The sequence below is a fragment of the Cynoglossus semilaevis genome, chromosome 20 (assembly GCF_000523025.1).
Source record: "Cynoglossus semilaevis isolate Cse_v1.0 chromosome 20, Cse_v1.0, whole genome shotgun sequence".
In the NCBI taxonomy this organism is placed as follows: domain Eukaryota; kingdom Metazoa; phylum Chordata; class Actinopteri; order Pleuronectiformes; family Cynoglossidae; genus Cynoglossus; species Cynoglossus semilaevis.
Genome location: NC_024326.1, coordinates 3,035,278 through 3,044,948, shown reverse-complemented (window position 1 = coordinate 3,044,948; position 9,671 = coordinate 3,035,278). Strand labels below are relative to the sequence as shown.

Genomic DNA, 9,671 nt, shown 5'->3' with positions numbered 1-9,671 from the left:
TTATATATGCATAATTATATACAAATATATACATAATTTATGATGAATAAAAAACATGTAATCACGCAAACGTCAAAAACCAAAATTCCACAGGATGCTATCAAAAAGGCAAATTGATAAATTCCAAAACAGCATAATTTATTGCAGACATTACAAAAAACTCTGCTCCACCCCACTGTTCTTTAGGCTTTAGTCACAAAAGTTTTTACAATCTTCTCAAAGGGGACGCCACGTAAAACACAACCTACACAATCTAATGTAGACAATCAAGGGTTAAACTATAGCAATATAGAAAAAAAAATTTTTTTTTCAAACACACCCTTGTGACACACCCTTGTTTACTCAAAGGTCATTTGTGACATATGTCCGTGTCAGTTTGAGCTTCATTTTACATTTTACATTAGCATTTAACACAATCTTTTTCAGAGCATTTTATTTCTTACAGTGCAAAAAAAAAAAAAACTTTAAATACATAAAATCCACTATTAATATTTGGGTTAAAAAAATATATTTTATGTCTCAAAGGAGTTCATCTAATTTAATTATGCTACATATAATTACCAAAACCAATCTTCTGCATGGAAGGAGCAATCATTTCAGTAAGACATTGGCACCGGCGGGGCTAAGGCATAATTTACATACGGTCTGGAGTGACAGGAGGAAGAGAGAGGGGTAGAAACAGACATGAATGCCCCTATGGGAAAACAACAACCGTCTGACAGTGATGGTCTTCAGAAAGCATTACTAAAGAAAAGTTGATTTTCTTTAATTATAATCTGACAAAACCCCTGCTATAATTAAAACAGAACAATGTTTTGGACGTATGTGTTGTCAAATCAGCCACATTCATGACAGCAGGTTGTAAAAACATGAGCGTACAGCATGTAGGGAGTGAACAAGGTGGGCTGTGATGGTTTAAGCATCACAGCAATAATTGCTTTTCACAGGTTGAGGACGAAGAAGGTCCAGGAGATATGCTGAGGAATATCACCCCGTGGCCCCACACTGGCACACTGTACACAAACACTCCATTTCGAAAACTCTCCGCTCTCTTCCTAGATACCCCCCGCAGTGTTTAATCCCACACAGAGCCTCTCTCAGTTCCGCCAGGTTTCGATTGCTGCAAAAATCTATGAAATATTTTCCCACCAAAATAAAGAGGAACAATGGATGAGATCCACACATCAAGGTCCTCCTAATTACAGAGTTCACACAAAAGAGCTCCTTTGCTTCATAGCCGGCATAGCAGAAGGAGACGGCCTGGAAGGTGAGAACAAATGGATGGTGGGTGATGAAGGTCGTGTACTTACTGCTCCTTGTTCTTTCCTCTGTAGCATCAGCTTCATAAGTCATAAACCCCACTCCTTGCAAAGTACAGTATTTATTTTTAAAATGTAGCTCTGAGTATTTTTTTCCCCTAATTCCTTATTTTCCTTTTTTTTAGCTTGCATTTGTAAAACAGATTTGTCCTTGAATTTTCTCATGGAAATGGAGATAGATATTGACCAAAACGTGCTAAATACATGTATATATTTTGATCTAAGTGGAAAAAAAATCATTCAATGCCCTTAACTTCCCCACACTCGCTGGGTCCCACGTAAGAACCGATGATAACAGGCAATGCTGACACCTCTCTAATGAGGTTGTCGTCCTAAACATATGTAAAATCCTCCTTTAAGGTCATCTTCAGTATATCGTGTCAGGAAGGACAGCATTTACTTCCACATCTGCTACTCAGCGGGGGAAAAAAACCCAAACTGCCCAGTTAACAATAAAAACAGAAGAGTGCCTTTTGTGTGCAGTAACTTATAAAGTTATGTCGTTATAAAGAGACAATCCAGTGCAAACAAATGTAAATCAGTAAAATGATGCTTGTTAAAAACGGTCATCTGCCATCTTAAAAGATGACTTTAGCACCAGGAGTAGTGCAGCGTACATACTTCAGCTGGTATTATGGTATTTATACTTGGTGAAGAGGGATACGACTCTACACTTATACTTTATGTGGCACCATGAAATCGCTTTTATAGCCGACCATAGGGAATAGACGGCATGTTGAGCTTTATGGCTGGCTGTTGTAAACATATTGACTATGATCTAATTGCTACTTAAAATGTATTGTCTCACTTCCAATAATCAGCTAAGAAAATTCCCCTAAAGAACAACAGGCGTCAGTGAAACTCTTCTGTCTTACCAGATAGTGGTCGAAGGTATAAGGTTCTTATGGTCTGAGGTAGACATGTCTTTTACTGTTTACTTTTACTATTAATATCTTACAGTAAATACAAGTCTCAACTCTTGTTTCTTTAAGATGTCCATATTTTGACATTGGCACCTGCAACAACCGCCAAGCAAATGGCTTTGCTTGCCATTACACTTTAAACTTTGTCTTCTTTGTTCTTCATAGCAAATCATTTAGTTTGGTCAGTTACCTGTGTTTACAGCGGGCAGGTTGAAAGACCAACCTGGGCAACAAGTACCAGCCAAAAAGAATTACTGGCAGTTAGTGATAGGCTTTTTGGTTCTCTGGTATTGATATACTGATACTCACATGAGCATGATTACACTCATGAAGTATTTATACTAATAAATAAATGGAAAAAACAACGCACGTGTCACTTCCATAGCTTTCGGGCTTTAATGCTGCAACACCCTCTTGTGCCGTAAAAAATTTAACTGATCCATTCACGTCACCTGACCGCTGACCAGAAGACAGCAGTGACTCAATGTGATCAAATCTGCTAGATATTAATGGTTTTAATCAAAGTAAAACAACAACAGAAGAAGATGAATGTGGTCGGGACAGTAAAACAACACTAGGAAAAATATCTCCTTGAGAAGTTTAACATGTTCAAAGTTTAGGTGTGATAAAAAAAAATTCTGAGCAAATTGTTCCCTGAGAGTACGTTGTGAAAAAGAAAGACATTCTTTCTGAAATAAAAGAATGTGTTCTGTTTACAGATGCATCTGTGTTCCAGCCTATTGTGTGGAGAAACAGATGACATAGTCTTCATTCCAAAGATTTTCAGTTTCCAGACTGTAAATACATAAAGCAGAAAGCCAGCATCTGTAATGTTATCAGTAGCTCTGATTTATGAGTTACTTTTGTGAAGGCTCCCTTCATGTTGAGAAGTTTAACATGTTCAAAGTTTAAACTTTTGTGAAGGCTCCCTTCATATGGAGGACTTTTTTATATTCTTAGAAAGACAAGCGATACCTTTAATACAATGTCTTTTCCCAGGAACTCAAAAATATTTTTAGCAGGACCATGACTGCGCTTATTGTAGTAGAGAATGGCAGTTTAAATAAGAACAGAATGAACCTTGTTCCAGGTCAGTTTACTGTGAATCACTGTCTAGCTGCAGATATATTTGATTTTTCATACAATGAACTGCATCAATAGTACGTAGAATCACAAACTTCCAACCACTTGCTGTATTTCACTCACCTACGTAACTGAATTCTATCACCATCTGCTGCCTTCTGTGATTACTGCAAAGAGCTTGAACTAAAAGCACATCTTATGTCGTATCTCTGGACTGCAGACCTCTGAGGTATGACATGACCTTGAAGGGTCAACAGGACACCACATGCATTGTCATGCTTGAAGATATATACTGGAGAAGTACCAGATATTTTTGAGTATTTCCATGTGTTCCATTGTTGCCTATGTGTATGCGTGTTTGTGTATGTGTATGTTTGAGTGCCCAGATGGTGACTTCTCTGACGGGAGCATGTGTATGTGTGTATGTGTGTGTGTGGGTGGGTGTGTGAGCTGTAACTCAAGAGGCTGGATGGAGGACAGACTAAGTGGCTCTCGGGGGAGAGTCGATCAGTTGTAAAGACAGTGCAGAGGGACGCGGCAGCCCTAGCTAACACTAACAACCAAAACAGACACACTGTCCTGGTTAATGTAATTGCTATGGACAGACAGCCATGAATGACCTCTCTCAGTTTCTCTCTCTCCCTCTCCCTGTCCTAAACATGCTTTCACCCTCGATATAAGACAACGGAACAGGATAGAGTGACAGTGGAGTGATAAAGTGACAGAAACATAAAAAAGGTTGCAATCTCGTATCTCACATTCCACATCGTTACAACTCCTTTGTCCTTTGGAGGCATGTGTACAGCAGCGCTCATCAACTGGTGGCTCGTGTGCAGAATCCGGCCTGGAAACCCCTCCAATCTGGCCATAGACTAGTTTCTAAAAAAAAACACCAAATAATAATGTTAGACAAAAGAGTGATTTTAATTTGATTTTATTTAAGTGACTGGACAACAAGGTATGCTTGAAACTTTTCCTTAAACTACTTACTGCTCATCTAGTAGGTGTTGTTCATTAACATGGTCTTCCTGCTTTTGTTAGTTATTAACTTTCATTCACATCAGGTAAACTTCCCTCGTGATAGCAGGCTGAGAGAAAGTTTCACAGCAGTCGTTGTGTACTACCTGATTGTAATGGTAGCTCTGGCTCTACCAATTGGATGATTTCTGTGGTTTATAGCCTTTTATTACTGACTTGCTGTAGCGGTCTGAGGGATTCAATCTAGAATTATACTTGTTAAGTGACCGCGTGAGGTTCTTTGTGGATTTCCTTTTTCTTTTAATAGGAAATCATAAAAAGCAAGAAAAGCAAAAGTGACCACTGACAGTGAGAGAATTCTAGACAAAATTTGAAGCCAGTGTACGCCCCTATAACAGTGTAGGTGTTGCCCTATGACCTGCTCCAGGATCAAACTGCATAGAAGATAAGAGAGAAGGGAGTCAAAGGAGAATTGTCATCTTTTTTTAAAACGTCAGTGCAATTTAAAAATTGCCTCCACCAAGAACATGATCCTACTTCTTCCCAACATCTGGATCTGCTTTTTTAAATCATCTCATTCCCGTTGCACCCACGTTAGGCATCATCCAAAGTGATGAAAGGAAAAGAGGAATGCCAAGTGATAACCCTTGTCCCTTCGGATGTCTCTATCCAGTTCCCAATGCCGCCTTTGTTTCCACTGTCCTCTCCGTTTACCGTCTCTAATGGCACGACTCGGAGATCCAGCTGCTGTCAGCTGCACCGAGCCTTCAGGCTGATCTCTCACTCTGTGGAATGTGCTGCACAATAATGAGCTCAGCTCCCAGGCAACACATTTCTCCATATTGTCTCCAACAGTCCTGCTCTCCTCCAGGAGTGAAGCACAGGTGAGTTGACAAATGGTGAAAGAGCTTTTTAATTTGTCACATGAATCATTTTTTTTCTCAAAGGGAGGGCGATTTTTTAAATAACTAATTAATATGCAGGAAGTCATACAGAGACAGCATTTAGCTGAGGAAATCCATTATTAATTAGAATTAATTAACTAAAGCTCTACATCTACAGAGTTTCCAGTAAATGACAGGCATCCTCCAGGGACACAGTCTTCATCAAAGGACGTATGCAGCTGTGTTTGGCAGCATTTACGCTGACTCTTGACCTCTGAACCGGAGTCATTACTTACACCTGTCAGTCAGTGGAGGCCTGGGACTGTGACAGCTGACGGGCGAGTAAGACATGCCTAGCACCCCCCAATTCTAGACCTTGCACTCCTTGGTGGTCACAATAATCATAACTCAAGGACTGACCTTTGACACATCGCTGATTACACCAAGGAAATGTGGTCTGAGACAAAGAGCACAGTGTGGGCTCATGTATCACTGGCTGCTGAAGTGTTTTCATGTTGGAAACAAACATCATTAAGGCCACCCCGATGGTATTCCCCAGTCTGGTCCGCCCACGTGTTCTCCTGGCTACAGGTTCTCATGTTGCCGTGTCCACCTGGTGGAGAACACAGGAGGGTTCGTGTAAAAGTGAAAGGGGCCGAAACACAAAGAACACAAACTGCATTTGTTTCGTGTAGTCAGGAAAAGTCACGAAGCAGGAAGGACTCAACAAATGCAGCACTGTAGAGACCATTATCAGTTGCACAAGGTTTATTCATCAGGTCCAAAACCTTAAACTCATCAGGCACAAGCAACCACAAGCAGGAACAACATAAACTGAATGACACAGTGATCCAACAAAGACTGAGCTGTAACTTAACTCATTAACTAACCCAGGATTACCCCATTAGAATATTTTCTCATTACAAACTCAGTGTATCACTTCTAATAGGTTGCCTATAAAAAATGTTATCCAACCCACCCTTCCCCATGCAGCTACACATTTTTAACAACAATGAAAGCAATTCATTTATTCATTAGATTTTTAAATTTTTTTTTTTACTTTTGATGCATGAGTGCCTTTCAGATTTAATGGCCATATGCTGCTGCTATTGAAGCGGTGGCTGCCTTTGTTATCGCTGATGATTGTTTTTAATCTTCAACATCAAAAAGCCATTTCAAGGCAACCCACGGCTGAGAATCAGTCTGTGCTTGTGTGTGCGTGCAGCCCTTTCACAGGGGGCATATCCTGTGCCCCATACCCCCCTCCGGTTCCTCCACCCTACCCTCCATGCCATTTAAGCAAATGTTCACATTGTGAACCTTATTCATTATGAACATCATTTTTTTTATGTACACATTTAAGTACACAAGTCTGTTAGTCTGGGTGTGTCTGCAACCCAGCTGGTACAAACAAAAACTTTCTTTTTTACGGCAAAAACGTTTGCCCCTAAACTAACCCAAGTTATCAAGACAAATGAAATGCAACATTTGATCTAATGTTCTTTCACACTCATGTGTTGAATCATATGTTTTATCACCTATTAAAAATCACAGTACAGTGAGAGGCTGTGACCACTGAGGTGTATGTTATGTAACCAGCCTTCTCCTTTAAGTGTATCCCTATGGCAGTAAGTAAGCTGCAGACTCTGCTTTCAGGTAATTGATGCAGTGTCCTGCTGGCTCAGGTCCTCAGAGACACTGTACTATTGTAATCTGTAACCAAAGATTGCTGCCTGAATGAGATGATTCACTCTGAGTCAGGCCAATTACTTAGTACCAAGACACCAGGCTGAATTTGTGGGAATATGATATGTGTGTGTTGGTGTCTGCATATCTGAAATGAACATGAGGAATGTTTTCTTATTCTAACGTGTGATGGAGATGCTGAAGTTGTCTGTGTATGCATGTGCGTGTGGGTGTGTGTGTGTTTTCACCTTGGGCCAATTCCAAAACTTGCTTTTACTGCTATCCAAAGCATTAAGCAACTATTTTTCTGTCGGCCGTGCACAGTTTGCCCTTTGTGAGCGTCAATGCCTCGTCTTTTGAAAAGGTTGAGTCTCCGAGCGTTACAAAGATGTGTGAGCATTTCATCAGTCCTCAGTCCTGAAAACACTGCTTTTTTTACCTTGCTTTAACCATGAAATGTTTCAGTAGGTGTCTCTGAGAGTCTGCATGTTCGACATATAAAGATTGCACACAGCGTATCACCTTTTGTGCTCCGTCTATCATCTGTTTGTGCAGTTTGCTTTTCTCTGACGGTGCTGTGTTACGTGGACAAGTACACTTGTTTTTTCTCCTCTTTCTGCTGTTCAGGCAGCTTAGCCGATTACTGTGGAGACACTAAGGCAGGGGTCCGTGTCTTCATTGGAGAGCCAAAATTCTATTTTTAATGCATTTTTTTATGTATTCATTAACTAAATACAGTATTTCCTAATGTGGGTGGAGTTAGGCATGGCCCTTCCTCACAATAAACAGCAGCATTCCAAGCTTTTAGTATCTAATATTAATCATGTTGGAAAAATATTTAATATATCATGGATAGGGCTGTGCATCTGATTACCTGAGCAGTGAGACGTGTTTACAGTTTAGAATTTAAAGAACATGACTTTTTTTTACCATGCTGTTTATTTTAATCCAGGACATCATGTTCCACTAGAATGCTAGAACGATAGGTGGTGCTGTGCACAGGCACGCAGACGGCCCAAAGAGACTGCATTTCCAAGAGAAATATACGTTTTAGCTTTTGTGGAAGAGAATAGTATCAACAAACAAGACAACAGAAAAGAACAACAGGAGAGGAAAGAGAGTGGTGGAGTAAAGACAAAGGCTGAGGGAGAGACAAGAAAAGAAGAAAAAAGAAACACTGTATGTAAACTTAAAAAAAGACAGAAGGATGAAAGATAAAAGAACACAAAAGAAGAACAGAGGCACTACATAAGTCCAGACCTAACAGGCTGACTGTCAAAACTGTCAAATAGATTGCGAGGGACTTCACTGAAGTTTTAAAATCAACATTTGATGCATTCTAGAAGCCACAGTCGTGATACACAGTAATGACTAAAATTCTTTTAAACACATGCGATCTGTGATTACCACCAATGACTCTTAGCTCTGCCACAAAACTCTTCAACCATGTATTTTGAGAATATTTCAAAATACTGCGTACAGCTTAAGGTGACATGTTATGCTTTTGCAAGAAACATGAAGGGAAAAAATACATTTTCACGTCCTTAAAAATATCACAGTGAGTGACATTCTTCATCGTGCAGCATTTATTCTGTCGATGTTTGTTAAACCTGCCAAAGAATAAAAAAAGACTTCATCAAAGTTAGTCTTCTGTTTGCTTCACTTCTATGTATAGATCACAGGCAGCTTCTGAGGATACTTGTAGCCAACACCTGAGCTCCGCAGGTACACAGCAGGAGGACGGACTGTCTGAGCAGCTCCACATGTGTGTTTGGGAATTTAAAGAAAAAAAAAAGTTTACTTCTATATCAGTCACACCCCCAGGGTAAATGAGCAGCATACGAAAGTCAGAGTGAGAGAAGTGAGTGGCATTTAAAAGTTTACACAAAAACAAAATGCTTTGTATTCTGGGAAATGGAATTACTACACAATACTAAACAGGAAATATACTTGTAGCTCATATCAATGATTGCATACTTAAAAAAATATTTTTTTTTTAGTTTTTTGAAACACAAGTCCAAGGAAATCTATTACATTCAATAAAAAAACATAAAATTAGGTTAATTATTTTTTTTGCTCAACATGACACGACAAGTGACCATGCCACTTCTTATCCTTGTTTTTTCAGCACAAGCCATTACAGTACGTATCTGTTGTGAAGGAATTATATATGAACTGGCAGTTGTAGGACAGATGTGGGGGGGGGATCAAACTCCAGGCGGTAATGGATGTTTCAAAACCCCGATCAGACTCCTAACTGAAATAGGATTTTAACTCCACAGAGTTCAGGCTATAAGTGTTTATTTTCATTCAGTAGTCAAGTGCTGCTGATGACATGTTAACAGACCTGCCAGAGGATGCAAATCATGTCGGCTTTTCTTATTTCACTGCCAGGTGGAGTTCTCAATGTGTCATTCAAGCGACAACCATTTATGCCGCCGAGCCTTAAAAAATTATAATTGAAACTTGTGAAACGACACCTTTGTCAAGCTATGGGTACCATCGCTGTCAATCTGACAGGCCACCAAATCCCTATTTCAAAAAGTATGTCATGTGTACAAATTAAAACGGCTCCTCTTTTCTGTAACTCACAGGAAACTTCTTCTTTTTCTTTCGGCTTTGTCCCTTTTTCAGGGGTTGCCACAGCAGATCATTGATTTCCATCTCTCCCTGTTCTCTGTATCTTCTACTCTGACTCCAACTACCTGCATGTCCTCCCTCACTGCATCCATATATCTCCTCTTTGGCCTTCCTCTCTTTCTCCTACCTGGTAGCTCCATCTCTAACATTCTTCTACC

At 39.8% G+C, this 9,671-nt stretch overlaps 1 long non-coding RNA gene across 1 annotated transcript in view; it reads right to left on the bottom strand.

The window, feature by feature from the left end:
- Positions 1 to 3,134: 3,134 nt before the first annotated feature.
- The window catches only part of LOC103396011 (uncharacterized), a 77,964-nt gene continuing 71,427 nt past the window's right edge, over positions 3,135 to 9,671 (bottom strand). Inside the window, exons 14-15 of the long non-coding RNA XR_523321.3 lie at positions 5,608 to 5,800; positions 3,135 to 4,204 (exon numbers count right to left, since the gene is read on the bottom strand). This is a non-coding gene — a long non-coding RNA (uncharacterized LOC103396011). The remainder of the gene's footprint in view (positions 4,205 to 5,607; positions 5,801 to 9,671) is intronic.